Consider the following 16319-nt stretch of genomic DNA (forward strand, 5'->3'; position numbering starts at 1 on the left):
AATTGTTTTAAGATAAAGTTCTTTATGATTTACTATCAATAAATGTTTGATTAGTATGCCCACATACCCCAGGCTGCGTAAAAATTTCTAGGGTGAAAAGAAGGTCGTGAGTGGAAAACAGTTTAAGAAGCCTGGCCTTAGAGAATCAGCAGAGCCATTGATGAGGTAAGTGACCCAGCCAGGATCACATACACAGAGGAATTCCTAGCAAGCCCTTCATCTACTTCGTCACTCTGCCTCTCAAAAGAACAATGCACATGATTAATAGTTACTAACAATATATTATATATATTCTAATATATTAAAATTTATATAAATAAAAAGTTACTATAAAAATAGCAAATATTATTATAACAGTTATTATATGTACAGCAATAGAAAACTAGCTTGGGGCCAGGAAGACCTGACTTCGAATACTTTCTCTGACTCAAGCCGGCTGTGGGGGCCTAAACAAGCCACTCAACCTTTCAGGGCCCTCGCCAAGCGCTGTCTAACCCACCCTGATGACATAAACAGCATTGAAAAGTAACTGGGCAACATTTAACAAAATAAAAATACGATAAAACCTAGATAATGTCAGTTTGTGGTTTTCTAAGCCAAAACAGAGCAGCAGGGATTCTTCTGTTGGGTTCTATGGAATTCCTCTAAGCAACTCTCCTAAAAATGGGGATTCTTAATGGGAGCCTAACAGGAAGTCTGTGATCTTGGGAAAAAATTTTCTCTTTTCACTCAAAGGTTTCCTTTGTGATCCTTTTTATCTTATGATATGCATGTAAATGTATTCATTGAGTAAGAGGTCTGTAGCCAGGACATAACATGAGTGACAGAAAAGGTTCCCACCTGCACCAGGAAAGGATGTTTCCTCACCTGGAAGCTCCCTATACTAATGACTCACAGGTCCAATCTTTCTCCCCATCTCAATATGCCGTACCACGTGGAGAACATGTTTTAAATAGGACCTTATATTGACAGAGCTACTTAAAAAGCACTTTCCATCTATTATCTCATTAAACTCTCACAAGCACCCTGAGAGGTAGGCATAATAATAATAATAACCTAAAGATAATTACAACTGTCTCGCTATTTGTCTTAATCTGGGGTAAGCCGCAATCCTCAATAAAGTTCAGTTTATCCATCTGTACAATGGAGATAATAACAGATGTGGTTTAAAATACCAGGATGACTGTTTTCAAGTCTTAGAGCAGGGCTGGGGAATTTTTTTCCTTGCCAAGGGCCATTTGAATATTTTTAACATAATTTACAAATCAAACAAAATTATCAACTTATAGAACTCAAGCAGTAGGAGATTGTTGTCCCTAGCTCCCAGCTCATCATCGCCTGAAGATGCCTTGGCAGGGACAGACAAAATGATTTCCAGGTCCACCCTGCCTTAAAACATGATCAAAGACTCTGCCTTTAGGAACCGTAGTTTTAGAAGAATTCATTAGACAAGAGGCAGGGGCCATATAGGAAGATAAAAAGAACTTATTTGATTATATAGAATTGAAAAGTACAAACAAAATCAAATTAGAAACTGATGGGAAACAATTAATTGGGGTAAATAAAATCTTTGCAGCAAATTTCTCTGATCAAACTCTCATATCTGGGATACAGGAAATCTGACACAAATACACAAGAACAAGAGCCATTCCCCCAGTAGATAAATGATCAGAGGAAATGAATAAGCAGTACTCAAATGAACAAATGAAATCTTTCAAGCATACGGGAAAAAAAGCTCCCAGTACTTGATAATAATCAATCAATGGAATTTATTAAAGGAAGGCAGGAAGGAAGGGAGGAAGGAAGGAGGAAAGGAAAAAGGGAAAGAAGGAGGAGATGGAGGAAAAGAAGAGGGAGGGAAGGAGGGAAGAAAGAAGGAAGGCAGGGAAGAAGAGAGGGAGGGAGGGAGGAAGGAAGGAAAGAAGAAAGGAAAGAAGTAACAAAGAGAGAAAGAAAGAGAGAGAAAGAGAGAAAGAAAGAGAGAAAGAGAGGAAGAAAGAAAGAGAGAAAGAAAGAGAGAGAGAGAGAGAGAGAGAAAGAAAGAGAGAGAGAGAGAGAGAAAGAAAGAAAGAAAGAAAGAAAGAAAGAAAGAAAGAAAGAAAGAAAGAAAGAAAGAAAGAAAGAAAGAAAGAAAGAAAGAAAGAAAGAAAGAAAGAAAGAGAAAAACAAACAGAGAGAGAGAGGGAGGAAGGGGGGAGGAGGGAGAGATAACCTCAATAAAGTGTTTTTAAAAAACACATAGGAGCAGAAGGAAGTGTGGAAGGGGACAGACACAAACGGCAATTGTGTTTCTATCTAGTGAAACTTAATGTACCCCTAACAAGCTACAAATAACAGAGCTTCGTACACAGATTTTTTTGTTCCTCTTTGAGTACTGTTTGTTGATGACTAAATTTACAAAAACATTTTAATGAGTAATTTTAAAGGAGCCCTCGGGTGCTGGGTCCCCTTTACCTTTCCTGACCCCCCAGGCACCCCCCTTCTGTTTTGCACGTACTTCTAAGTGTCCTGTAGCCTCCCCAACAGAAAGGGAGGGGCTGAGGGCAGGATGGGTCTTTCTATTCCTGGGGCCTAGCACAGGGCCACGACAGATGTGTTAAATTAATTATCAGGATGGATCAATAACATTATTTTTGTTAAGGTTAAAAAGCAAGAGAGAATGATGGTGAGTGTGAAGGTGGGAGAAGGGCTCTCCTTCCCCACCCCCATCCCCACCCCAACTTGCTCAACCACCTTCCTTTCCCAGGCTGCCTGGGGCTGAGATGTTGCTCCAATACAGTCCCACAGGGGAAAACAGGAACAAGAGCACCAAGTGCCTGTCTCACAGTCATGGGGTGCAAACTACCTCCTGGGCCCAGACTCCAACATCTCCCCAGGACCTCTGAGCAGAGCTCAGGCCCTACCTGCACTAGAAGAGGAGCATGAGGTCCAAGATGCCCCCAGCACCTGCAGGAAGGTCCTTGATGACCACACGTCAGAATTTGGGACTAAAAGGGACCTTCTAAGTTGCCCACAGACCCCAGGAGATCTGAAAACTGAGAACCAGGAGGAAAGTGATTTATTTTAGGTCACAGTCAGAAATCAAAAGAACCATCATTTGAACCCCCATCTGGGACGCCAAATCCAGGTCTCTCTCCCTTCATTTACATTTTGTAATTCACAGAAGGGCAGATTTTGACTAGAAGGGCCTTCAGAGACGTTCTCCTCCAACCCCTTCATTTTACAGAGAAGGAAAAAGAGATTAAATGATTGCACAGGTCCCCTTGCTGCCGTCTGAGGCAGTATCCGAACTCTGCATGCCCCATCTCTCCACTCCGCACCCGAACCAGCCTTTTATTCTAGCCCATGCTCTCCCACAAGTCTTACCATGTTTCTCTGCCACACGGGCACCCTCGCCGGCCCCCCAAAATCCGGGCCCCCAAAGCACACCTCAAGCCTGTCAGTTCCAAGGGACTCCCCCTCACCCACGCAAGGGCAGGGTGAGAAAGGGAGAAGAGTCCCCAAGGGACTAGATGACTATGAGTAGCCCCCCTAAGCCATTCTATGGCAGCTGGGTGGCCCAGTGGGCGGCACACTGGCCTAGAGTCAGTGCTTCAGCCACGTACCAGTCGTGTGACCCCAGACCCTTGTGTTTGCCCATCTGTACAATGGGAGTAATAACAGCACCTCCCCAGTTTGGGGCAAGGATCAATGAGATAATAATTGTAAAGCACTCGGCCTAGTGCCCAGCACATCACAGGAAACGTTAGTCCCCCTTGCCTCCACTGTCAAATGAGGGATGAGACCGACAAGCTTCCATGTCTACAGTACACTACAAAGCTTCTCTCACAATCAGCCTGCTGAGAAGGCCATGAAAATACCCATATGATGGACGGGGAAACTGAGGCCTAGAGCAGGAAGGTGATTGGCCCAGTGGCTGCAGGTTGGCCGGTTCGGTTATTCCATATTAACTATGTCACAGCCTCTCTGGGTCTCCACGCTCTTCAGGGACGGGAGGGGACCAGAATCCCTGCCTCTGGTCACCTGGAACATGTGAGAGGCACCTGGGTGCATTTAAATTTGGCTCGCCATTGACCTTGGGCCGTGAGATCTTAGCCAAGTCACCTTCTCTCTGAACCTCTATTTCCTCATCAGCAAAATGGTAGCTTCCAACGTCCCTTAATCTCTGATTCTAGAGAACACTCATTAAGCACTTACTGTATCCCAAATACTGGGCTAGGGACTGGGAATGCAAATGCAAGCAAGACAATCCTCAAACTCACATCTAAGAATGAGAGACTAGCAGCAAGGAGGGGCTGTACCTGGTGCAGACACGGGGAGGAGGTCAGCCCACACTCTCCTTGGGAAAGCCAGGGGCTCCCCAGGCCTTGAGGCTGCCACATGCTTACGGAATTCTAGCTGGATACTTAGAATCGCCAGAAAGTCTTCCCAGAACTTCAGCCATCACCCTAAAAATACATCTATAGGGCCTCTCTGGGAAAGAGTTTGGAGCTCCCCCCAGAATCAGTCTCTGCACCTTTTGCCATTCCTGGGACCAAACAGATCAAAAAGGTGGAAAATAGCCCCTATACAGGGTGCCCCCAAAATCTTAGTTAAGCCACTAAAACATAACCTAACGCTGCCTGAGGATCTGGGGGTGTCCCTTACAGAAAAACACTTATAGCAAATAGCTTTGTAGGTGGTAGTAACGAAATTAAAGGGCTGCCCATCCACTGAGGAATCGCTGAGCAAATGATGGCAAATGGGCGGCCTGTACTGTAGGAAACGATGGAGGGGACGGTGTCTGAGGAAACTGGGAAGATTTCGATGAACCGAGGCCGGGAAGTGAGCATTTATACGGCAGTAATTCTGAAAGACTCAGGACACTGACTGAGGCAATGACTGACATCCAGGATCCTGGAGAACCAAGGATAAAAGGAGCTCTTGCTTCCTTTTTGTCCTATTCGGGCTAAGAGGGCAGAGGAAAGATGGGGAATCATGGGAGCTTATCTTCAGGGACCCTTGACAAACACTCACGGAGCCCTCAGGGAGCCATCCTCTGCTGGGCACCCCGGAGGAGACCCACGTTCGGGAAGAGAGCCCCGAATCCTCGGGGTGAGGACCTGGACTCAGGCTGGCACTATCTGGCCAAGCTGGTCGCTCTCTCTGGCCTCAGTTTCCACAGTATGTAAAATACAGAGAATTGAAGAAGTGATCCAACGTCCCTCCTGAAACCCCCAGGGCCGAGGGCAGCCCCCGCCATCAGTCTCACTGAATTTTAACCCCAATGAGGCGGCTCCTCACACGGAACCGGGGCTTTGGCCTTGGCTCTGCCTCTGCAGAAAGAAAGGGCCTTGTGGTCCTTCCAGCTCCTATGACTCAGGAAAGGGGGATGGGGACTGCTGGCTCAACCAAAAAGAAAGACTTTCCCCCTTGACTCCCCCCTTTTGCTTCAAAGACTTCAAAGCTTCTCCCCGGCTGGGCTCCACTTCTCCTTGGGAGCTCGGGGCTGGGGATAGAGCCAACGTTTGTGGCCTGGGAGCAGGAATTCGGCCCGTCGCTCCCCACGCGGGCATTTCCCCGTTGGATCTGGGAAGAGTGGAGAGTGGGATCAAGGCCCCCTCCCCAAAGGAGCTGCCTCCAGGTCACTCGAGGTGATGCCACTCCCCCTTCCCCTCCCCTCCCCCAGGGGACGAGGGGACAGAAAAGGAAAGAGTTTTTTTGGAGGACGAGACCTGGATTTCTGGCGAGGTCCAGCTGCAGGCCAGGAATCCTGCCAGCCCCTGACTCTTTGATCTGGAATTGCCCAAAAAACCCCAAGGAACCGGAAGATAACAGAATGTGGCCCCAGGCTCTTTCTCATTATTATTATTATTATTACAGTTGCTAATAAATAATAATCCACCAAGTTCTTTTCGGCGGCTCCCGCAGGTGCCAGAGGAATTTTCCCACAGCACAACTCCAAGCCTGTCACTTCCCAGAACAACAAATTCCAGCGGCTCCCGTTACTTACACAACTGAACACAAATATTTCTGGTGGGCACTTAAAGGCTTTCACACCCTGACCTACTGCACCTTTTCAGCCCTGCTTTGTTCCCTTGTGCCCATTTTTCACAACCCCATTCTGGGTTTTCTTTCTTTCTTTCTTTCTTTCTTTCTTTTTTCTTTCTTTCTCTCTTTCTTTCCTCCTTTCCTTCTTTCTTTCTTTCTTTTTTTGGCTGAGGCTGGGGCTAAGTGACTTGCCCAGGGTCACACAGCCAGGACGTGTTTAAGTGTCTGAAGCCCAGATTTGAACTTGGGTCCTCCTGACTTCAGGGCTGGCACACCATCCACTTCGCCACCTAGCTGCCCCCAATTTTGGCCTTTTCTTGGCAAAGATATTAGAATGATTTGATATTTCTTTCTCCGGTTCATTTTACAGATAAGGAAATTGAGGCAAATAGGCTACGTGACTTGCCCAGGGTCATACAGTTAGTGAATGTCTGAGGCCAAATTTGAACTCAGGTCTCTCAGAGCCCGGCACTCCCTTCACGGCACCATCTTGCTGCCTTGTTATGGTCACATTGCTGATTACTTCCCGTTCTTCCTGGCCATTCCTTCCATCTTCCTCTCTGCATCGGTCCCAGGATCCTCCTTGGGGATGCCCTTCCCTAAGCTCACTTCCTTTTACAGGAAGTCTTCTCCGATCTGCTGTCTCCTTCCCCGCCCAAATAAAAGTTACATGCATTATTCTGTACACACGCTACCTATATTTTCACAAGCACATAGATCAGGTACCTAGAACATGGAGTAGACCCATAGCATGGAAGCCTGTCGAGGGTAGGGGCTCTCTCTTTCTTTCTCTCTTTATATACCCAGAGCTTAACACAGGACCTGACACACAGTAGGTGCTTAATAAATGCTCGTCAACTCAACTCTCCAGGCACTGAGCTGGATATCAGAGATATAAAAACACAAGCGAGGCTGTCTTTGACGGTCCCTGCCGGAGGAGACAACGTGGACCCCTATTCGAGGTAAACAAGAGGCACCAGCATCTGAAAAAGATCTGGGGGATTTAGTGAGCTCCAAGCTCAGTGGGTCAATAGGATGAAACAGTAACAAAACAACAAACACTAATCAGACGGTGCGATTGTCAAGAAAGAGCCAGGAGAGCCCTCTGAGGACAGAGGCCAATTCTGGGCACAGCACGGGTAAGCTAAAGGAGAATGATGGGGACAGGAGGAGGGATGGGCCGGATCACTCCCAGAACCTCCTTCCCAGAACCCCCCTCCCGGAACCTCCTTCCCAGGACCCCCCTCCCGGAACCTCCTTCCCAGGACCCCCCTCCCAGGACCCCTCCTCCCAGAACCTCCTTCCCAGAACCCCCCTCCCGGAACCTCCTTCCCAGGAAAACCCTCCCAGGACCCCCCCTCCCGGAACCTCCTTCCCAGGACCCCCCTCCCAGGACCCCCCCTCCCGGAACCTCCTTCCCAGAACCCCCCTCCCGGAACCTCCTTCCCAGAACCCCCCTCCCGGAACCTCCTTCCCAGAACCCCCCTCCCAGGACCCCCCTCCCGGATTCCTCCGCATTCCTGACTGTCCTAGAGATACTAATCTTGTGACTTCTGAGCCAGCCTGCAGCTCCTCCTCCTGCAGCATGGATGGCCAGTCATTTCCTCTACTGAGCCACCAGACCACTTCAAAGCTCTCATTGCAAAGTCAGGATTTGGGGTAACATTAATCCAATGAATGGCTGCAAGCCCAAGCTGAGTGAGAGGGAGGAGGCCTGGGGAAAGGAGAGAGGTAAGGGCTGGATGGAGAGTTCAGGGAGGGGGGAGATGGAAGGCCCAAGGAAGTCAGGAGACAAATCTGGGCTCTGTCCCCGTCTGGGCTGTGACTTCGGCAAAGTGTCTTGGCCTCTCAGAGCCCATCTGTAAAATGGGCACAGTAATTCCTGGGCCTTCTCTGTCACCATCAAGTGTGGCACACAAAGCAGCTTATAAACCCTACCAGTCCTAGGTCTCCCCAGGGATCCCCACTCCCCCACAGCTGGCACACAGGCTCCTTCCTCGGGATGAGGTACCAGCCTTCCCTCTCAGCCTCGGGGCCTGGCCAAAATGCTGCCCAGTGGAGCGATCTGGTCTAATAGGTTTGGAGCGTGGGGACCCAAGCTCAGACCCAGCTTTGCTACTGATTGCCTGTGAGACGGGGCCTCGGTTCCCTCCTCTGACATGGGGGGCAGCAGGGGGAGGGAGTGATCAGAGGGTCCCCGAGTTCCCGTCAAGCTGTGAGCCTCAGGAGCTGACACGAGGCTCTCGGCTCGCACAGGGCAGCATCACGGGGGATCACGGGGCTTCCGTGTCCGGCCTTTGCCGACAGGAAAGGTCTGTCTGCAGGCCAAGGTCAGCCCGGGCTCAGCCCCTCCTCGGCAGCACGGAGCACCCCACTTCCCCAGCCACAGGGGGATGTTCCCAGAAGCCAAGACTAAGTGGTGGCCGGCCCTGAGCCGGGCGATAGTTACAGGAACCAGAGAAGGCAGCGAGGAGGATGGTCGGGGCGGGCCGAGGTGGCCCCTCGGAAGCCCAGAGCTGTGATTTGGGGTCTATTCTTAGTAAGCCCCTGGCTCCCCTCCCAAAGGGCCCTACCCAGGGCAGGCCGGCGTTCCCACACTCCTGCATCCGAGTCCCTGCCAAGGGAGTGGCGCCGTAACCTGGGAGACGGCCACAGCTGGGCACCCGAGAAGGGGGAGAAACCCGGCTTCTTCACGGGCCCCAGACTCACACCAACCCTCTGGCTTTGCTGCTGGCTCTCGGGGCCTTGGATTTCCTCTGGGCCTCAACTTCCCCATCTGTAAAATGAGACACTTTCTTCTAAGTCACTGCTCCCTCTCTCTCCTCTTGTCCTCTCCAAAATCACAGCCATCTTTCGACAGTCCCCTCAAGGCCCAGGAAGAACTCCTCTGAGAGGATCCAGGCCCCCTGACCCCCAGCTTCAAGTGCCTCCAGTGTCAGCCTCCCCGCCCCGGCTGGACCATCAGGAGGGCAGGGACTCTGCCACAGACAGGCTCCTCGGCATCTGCCCAGGGGCAGAGTCCCAGGGAGGATGTGGGACAGGAAGAAGCTCTGGGTTCGAGTTCCCCATCTTAAAGGAGCATGATTTTGGAATCGCTGGGGACTTGAAGCCACCCAGCCCAACTCCTGCATGTAACCCGAAGGGAGCCAAGGCCCAGATTGCCACGGCCACAAGGAGGAGAGATCTGAACCCAGATGCTTTCACTTCTTCCCACACCAGGTTGTCTCTCAGAGATTCTCTGGCCCAACCCTCTCCTTTTACTTTGGGTCAAACTGAGGCACAGAGAGAGGTCCAGAATAAGGAGCCTTCCCCAGAACCCCTCGGAGTCCCAAGCCAGCTCTTCCTGGAGCAGCAGCAGCACCCCAGGCCCCGCCAGGGACCCCAGGATCACACAGGTCACCCCAGGACAAAGCCCGGAGCCAAGAGGCACACGGATGTGGGCAAAGGTCCTCCAGCACCAAGAGAGGAAGGGGGCGGAGGGCAGAAGGGGTTCTGGGGGAGGAGGGTCAGGGGCCCGGAAGAGCTCAGGGAGAGACTCTGAGGAAAGGGGCCCACAAGGTCTCTGGACACACACACACACACACACACACACACACACACACACACACACACACCTCTGCCCTCCTCCCCGAGTCACTCGTGATCACGGTTACCCCACCTGGCAGGGATCCCTGGAATCTCTCTCCCCTTTGGGGGGTCACGGCCCTTCTGGGGGTGGCTTTTCCTGGAACCTCTGTCTGGGGCCTGGAGAAAGGAGGGTGACAAATTCACGGCCTCAGAGAACAACGGTTTGGGAGCAGACAGAAGGCCAGCTGTGATGTCTGGAGCCCTGGTTTCAAATCCAGCCCTGCTCCTGACTAGAGGGCTGCGTCCCGGGGCTGTCTCTGGAGGAAGCTGACCTAGACCAGAAGCTCTCGGCCTTTTTCGCACTATGATCCCTCTGGCAGTTTGATCTGCGGAGCCCTTTTCAGGATGATATTTTAATTACTTAAAAGAAAATGCGCAGGACTACAGAGCACCCCGAGTTCTTGGAAAGACAGTTATTCAAGCAGGTATTTCTGGGCCGAGTTCACAGGCCCTGGATGACAGAGCCTGCCCAGCGGATCAGCACATTGAAGGCCCCTGAGCCCGGGTTTGGGGGTGTGCTGACTCTGGGGGAACAGAGCCTGGGGGTGCCTTGGGCCCCAGAAAGTCCCACCTTTGCCAAGACTCTCAGGACCCCACGAGGGTCAGCCACGGAGCAGTGACATCATAGCCTGGAGGGCAAGTTTGTGGGGACAGCTCCAGACTGAGGAACCTGGTCATTGGTGCTGGCCAAGAACCAGCTCTAGGTCTCCCTGAGTCCACCAGGGCCGGGTCAGAGACAGGAAAGAGGAGCAGGAACAGAGCGGGTGACACATTTCTGAAAAGCAGGAGAAGGGAAGCAGCCCCGCCCCATGGCCTGGCCCAGCCGCCCCTCACTGCAAGACTAGGTCAGCCGCACGCTCCCAGGAGCACAGACTCAGACAAGCGGGCCTGTGCGCACCGGAAACTGCTACGCGAACATCTCAGCCTCCCCCCCCGCTGCAGCCAGCTCCTCAGAAAGGAAGTGAGGGCTTCCTCACCACCTGCCCCAGACTCTCTCCTGGATGCCGGGACCCAGGGGAGACACAGGAAGGCTTGGAACAGCTGAGCCCTCGGCCGGAAAAAAAATCAAAGGGCCCTCACAACACAAGCTGCCTTCCTCCGTCAGCCACCAGCAGCCACTCGCCGCTCTCCGACACCGGCTGGGGAAGCTAGGAAGGAAATGCTTCTAGAGCCGGTCTGGAGCCGGGCAGCCTTGTGGCCTGGTGGGCTCTATCTGTAAGGCCACAGTAAAAAAGCCCGAACTCTCAGTCGGCTCACCACTATGGCCTTCTCCCCTCATCGTGGGTTAATGTCTTACTCCCCAGGCATGTACGGGAAAAGAACCTCGGGGTTTATCAGGGCACCAAGGCAGCAAGCCCTCCGTCTCCTCATCCGTATGGGATGAACAAGCCCGGCACATACAACAGCACCACAAACACAACAGGTGCTAAATAAACGCTCACTGGCTGTTTGCCACTAAAAAGTTTATGAGACAGCACTCACCACCTAATTGGTGATGACTGATGGATCCGAAATTCAACCAAGTAAAACGTTTCACCCATCTGAGTGGTGACCATCCCTACTGTGAAAGTGTTTCCTGCTCCTCCCAGTGACAACTCTTTGGAAAGGGAGTGAAAGGATAATGATCACAGGCTGTTAGTCAATCAGCCAATAATTTATCAAAGCACCTACTACGTGCCAGGCACTGTGTGAAGTGCTGGGGTTACAAAGAAAGGAGTGAAAATATTATGATCATAAATCATAGGATGTTAGTCACACCAATCAATAATTTATTAAAGCACCTACGATGTGCCAGGCTTTGTGAGAAGTGCTGGGGTTACAAAGAGTGAAAGGATGATGATCATAAATCATAAGCTGTTAATCACGTCAACCAATAATTTATTAAAGCCCCTACTATGTGTCAGGCTTTGTGCAAAGTGCTGGAGTTACAAAGGGTGAAAGGATGATGATCATAAATCACAGGATGTTAGTCAACCAATAATTTGTCAAAGTACCTACTACGTGCCAGGCACTGTGTGAATTGCTGAGGTTACAAAGAAGGGCAAAGGACAGTCCTGCCTTCATCAAGCTCCATGGAGTTACTGTTGAGGCTGGAAGGCTCCTCTTAAGCTTTTTAAACTTGAAACTCAAACAGGGCTTCTTAAACTTTTTCCACTCACGACCCCTTTAAAGAAAGTTTTACTTGTTCCCAAGCATATAGATATATAAAATAGGTATCCAAGGCACACATTTCCTGATGAGAAGTCATCATTTCACAACCCCATATTCATTTACAAGACCCCATATGGGGCCGAGAACTAGTTCGAGAAGCCGGGGGTCCGATTCCATCATTTTCCTGATAGGGCAAAGGGAGCCCCAGAGAAGGGACAGCTAGCTAGGAAGTGGCAAAGCAAAAAACGCTGAGCTCTTGCCCAACATCCCACAATCTCCAGTTAGAGGATTAAGAAAATGAAGATACAGTTGCTAGGTTAAAAGGGAATTCCAAGGTCAAAAGTCACAGAGTAAATGTAAGCATCTGGGCCCCCAGGGACAAGGAAGGAAGGAAGGAGCCGCTGGCTTCCAGAGGGGTCCAACTGAGAGCAAAGTCCATAAGAATTTAGGATTTCCTTCCGAGCCTCTTCCCCCAACAGAACACAAACTCCTTGGGTTCTTTGACTCTTATCTTGGTACCCCCAGGTCCTGGTACAAAGTAAGTGCCTAATAAATGTTTACAGGTCCAAACCAGACCCAGGACAGTGGTGGTGAGCCTTGAATTTGGCTTAGAGAATCAGAGAAGTGTTAAGACTTTGGGGCTTAGAGAGAAGATAGATTTTCCAGAGGGAGAAAGCAAGAGCTTGAATTCTGGAGTTGCTCAAACAGCTAGCAGGACATCCAGTCACCTATGATTAGGGTTTGACAGCAGGAAGAGGCCATCAAAGAAATCTAATCTGTCCCCCTTCTTTTAAAAAGAAGGGGAAACTGAGGTGCTCGGTGGGGCTTGACTAAGATATAAAGCCCATTGGTGACTGTCAGCCCCACTTAAGCTGGGGGCTGAGCCAGAAGAAAGGTGACCCAGTGACCATGGCCCTCAGGCTGCCGCCCCCAGCAGGCTCCCAAATCCCAGAGCCTGGGCTTCCCAAAGAACGAAGCCAGCTTCAAGTCTGACCGGAGGGAACCCCCACACTGGAAAGGCAACCCCGACTGACTATGACCAAGGCAAGTGAGCATAGTTTGCTGGAGATTTCAAAGCACTTAATGAAACAGCTCATACTGCTACTGGGCTCCCAACCTGCCGCTGACAATACTCCTAATGAGGTGAGGAGCACTTCCAAGTTTACAGTTTAAAACCACAACAACAGAGTGAGGAAGATCTGAGTTCAAATGCAGCCAAGGGCACTGACCAGCTGAGGGACTCAGAGTGGGGACCTAACCTCACTTTGCTGGAGTCTCCATAGCTGCAAAATGGGAGTGATGATAGCAAACTACCGTGTCGAGTGCAAATCTTAAAGTGATAAACAAATGTCAGCTATTACTATTCTTATAAAAGAGGAAACAGACTCAGGGATGGGAAACAGCTTTCCCAAAAGGGAAGAGATAGCCAAAAGTCCAAATCTTCTGACCCTGTCGCCTTCTGCCTTCTACCCCATCGGTACCATAGGAGAGCCAGAGCAGAGGATGCTCAGCACCCATTCAAGGACTGGCTTCCTCCTCTTCCTCCTCCTCCTCTTTCTCCTCCTCCTCCTCCTCCTTCTTCTCCTCTTCCTTCTTATTCTCTTCCTCCTCCTCCTCCTCATTCCTGGTCTGGATTCTTCCCTCTGGCTCTCTGGCAACAATCCTTCTTTCCAGGTCCTCCACCATTCCCCTTTGGCAGGGAGAAACCACAAGCCATCTTAGAATGGTGGAGTTGGGAAAGAAGAGACAGGAAAAGGTGCTGAAAAGAATAAGTAGGGGCTGAAATCTGGGCGTGGCTCCTTAGGACTTGATCCCCCATTTCTCCATCTCAGCTTCAGCTCCCCAAGCGTAAAATGCAAGTGTGTGTGACAAGGAGATGCCATGAAAACTCCCCCACCCCCAGCAGTTAGGGGGCAACAAGGGGAGAAAGCTCAGGGCTCGGAGTCGAGCCTGTATAGTATAACCCTTTATATATAACCCTTTATAACTATTAGTGGCTGGGTCTCCTTGCCTCATCTGTAAAATGAGAGACCTCCAAGTCCTGAATCTCGGATCCTCTCATGCCATGAGCCCAGACAAGCCAGGCGTCAGAGGGAATAGCAAATGCCCTGTCTGCGTGACATCGTTTGGCGTCCCCTGTGGCGGGGAGGACGATGCCTTAGCTTCCAGAGGAAAGCACTCCAACTTCTTCCATCTCACTGTGGGAAGGGAACAAACTGGAAAGACAGAGTGCCCGCCATCATGGAGAAGAGACCCAGGCTGGGACAAATCCGGCAATGTTGAGGCCGTGTTAACTTTAATACATACCAAAAGGGAGTAGCCACATGGAACAGTCACGCTTTCTCTGGCGCTTTTAAATGGAAATGTTCATGTGGATGATTTTCTAGTTCCTAAAAGCTTTTTTTCTTCTTAAAAGAAAGTCTAGGCTTGGAGCCAGAATCCTGGTGCTACAACTAGTGGCAAATAACTTTGGCTCTCAAGATCCTTCCCTTTTCTGGGCCTCAGTTTCCTCCCCTGTAAAAGGGAAGACTTGAACTAGATGCTTCCAAAGGCCATTCCAGCACAGTAGCCTGTGGTTTCTCTCCCTTGGTCCTAGGAGGATTTCTAGTTCATCCAAAGTCAGTCTGACGTCCTTGGCCCAGAAGAAGAGCTGAAAGGATTTCCTGGGTCACCCAGTCTGAGCTCTGGCTCCACAGGAACCCCATTTTACAATATCCTGATCAACTGGCCTCTTCAGGAAACCCAACCAGAATGGGGAGCCTCCTGCCTCTCTAGAAGGTTACTTGGGAGCTCTCCAACTCCCAAAATCCCCAGCTCAAAACAAAATCTGTCTCTTGTATTTCCTCTACCCCACAGCCCACTCCCACACCCCAGTGCTCCTTCTAGAGCCAGGTGGGACAAGACCAATCTCCCTTCTACAGGAAGTTACTCTCCACTCCAGCCCCCCCCCAAAGTCTGCTGTAAGCTGAATCCCCTACTTTCCTTCCATGGGTCATCATATTGCAAAAGGAAAACCAAGGAGAAGGCAGAAATGATGGGAGCACGGAATTTAGAGCTGGAAGAGACCGCAGGGCGCAACTCAGAGTCACACAGATTCAGAGTAGAAGGCGACCCCCACCCCTTCCCAGTCCACATAGGGGGAGGTGTTCTACTACCATAAAATGGGGAAATTGAGGCTGGGAGGAAATAGGAACTGGCTAGTGCAGAGGCGTTCCACTACAGTAAAATGGGGAAACTGAGGTTGGAGGGGAATGAGCTGGTTAGTAGTAAAATGGGGAAACTGAGGTTGGAGAGGAATAGGGGCTGGCTAGTGCAGAGGCGTTCCACTACAGTAAATTGGGAAAACTCAGGCTGGGGAGAAGAGGCGCTGGCGAGCAGGGACTGAACTCTTCTTCACTCCAGGCACCTGGGACACCCCCGCCGGGGAGAGTTGGGGGAGGGGCGCAGAGAGATCCCAGCTAGTTACCTACCTGCCTCTCGGCGACCCCAGGGCACATGGGCTCCGCTCCTCCTGGACAGATGGCTGGAAGGACCGACGGCGGGACGCACGGCCGGGCGCACTCTCGCCCCTCGGGCCTCCCCCGCTCGGAGTTAGCAGCGGCCGCTCGGCCCGGGTGGCCCCCTCACGCTGCCGGCCCCTGCCCACTTCCCGGGGCCCTCCATGAGGCGGCGGCTGGCGGGCCGGGGCTGCCCCGCGCGCGGGGAGCGCAGGGGCGCGGAGCGGGGCGCACGCCGCCTCGGGAGCTGCTCCCCGGCTGCGGGCGGCGCGGCTGCCTCTAGGCTCGGCCGGAGCAGGCAGGGGCCGATCGGCGGCGGCGGCTCCTCCGGAGCGCCGGCTGCGCGCACGCAGAGGCAGGCGGGCAGAGCTCGGGCAGGCAGGAGGGCAGACGGGCGGACGGGCGGGGATGTGGGGGCGGGCGGACTCTCGCTGCAGCCGCCGGCCTCTCCTGCCAATCACACCCTCCTGCCCGCCCGGGGACTCCAGGCAACGGAGAGCGGAGGGAGGGGTCAGTCCTCGGGCACCTCCAGTCCTCGGAGGGGAGACGGAGAGGAGGAGCCAAGGCGGGTCCGGGAGGCCGGCCGCGCCGGGGCAGGGGGAGGGGGCAGCGCCGAGGAGGGGGCGTCTCCAGCCGCTCCCCGCCCCCTGGACTGATCGGCCGCCCCACCTCTCCTGGGCCGGGGCTGGGGGCTGGCTCGGGGCTGGGGAAGTGCCCTCCCTGTACCCCTCCGCGTTCGGCTCTTCTCCCGGACCGGCTGCGCCTCTCCCTCTGCTCCCCATCTCCTCCCGGAGAGGAGAGAAGGGAAAAGATGGGGTGAAGGAAGAGAGAAGGGGGGGGGGGATGCGCTGGTACGTGGTAGGGAGAAGAGGAGGAGGAAGTTGAAGGAGGCCAAGGGGAGGGGGGGAGGAAGAGGAGGAGGAAAAGTTTTATGGTGAGGCTTGTTGCTTGCGCTGAGTTTGGGGGTTTGTTTGTTTTTTAAAAATTGCTCAGGGAAAAGTCTTTATTTCCGCC

At 52.0% G+C, this 16319-nt stretch overlaps 1 protein-coding gene across 1 annotated transcript in view; it reads right to left on the minus strand.

Annotated features, from left to right (window-relative positions):
- The window catches only part of PALD1 (phosphatase domain containing paladin 1), an 83825-nt gene extending 68409 nt beyond the window's left edge, over positions 1-15416 (minus strand). The window contains exon 1 of the mRNA XM_074296529.1: positions 15279-15416. The gene's annotated coding sequence lies outside the window, so the exon portion shown is untranslated. The remainder of the gene's footprint in view (positions 1-15278) is intronic.
- Positions 15417-16319: the final 903 nt, after the last annotated feature.

The sequence above is a fragment of the Sminthopsis crassicaudata genome, chromosome 2 (genome assembly GCF_048593235.1).
Source record: "Sminthopsis crassicaudata isolate SCR6 chromosome 2, ASM4859323v1, whole genome shotgun sequence".
Taxonomy (NCBI): domain Eukaryota; kingdom Metazoa; phylum Chordata; class Mammalia; order Dasyuromorphia; family Dasyuridae; genus Sminthopsis; species Sminthopsis crassicaudata.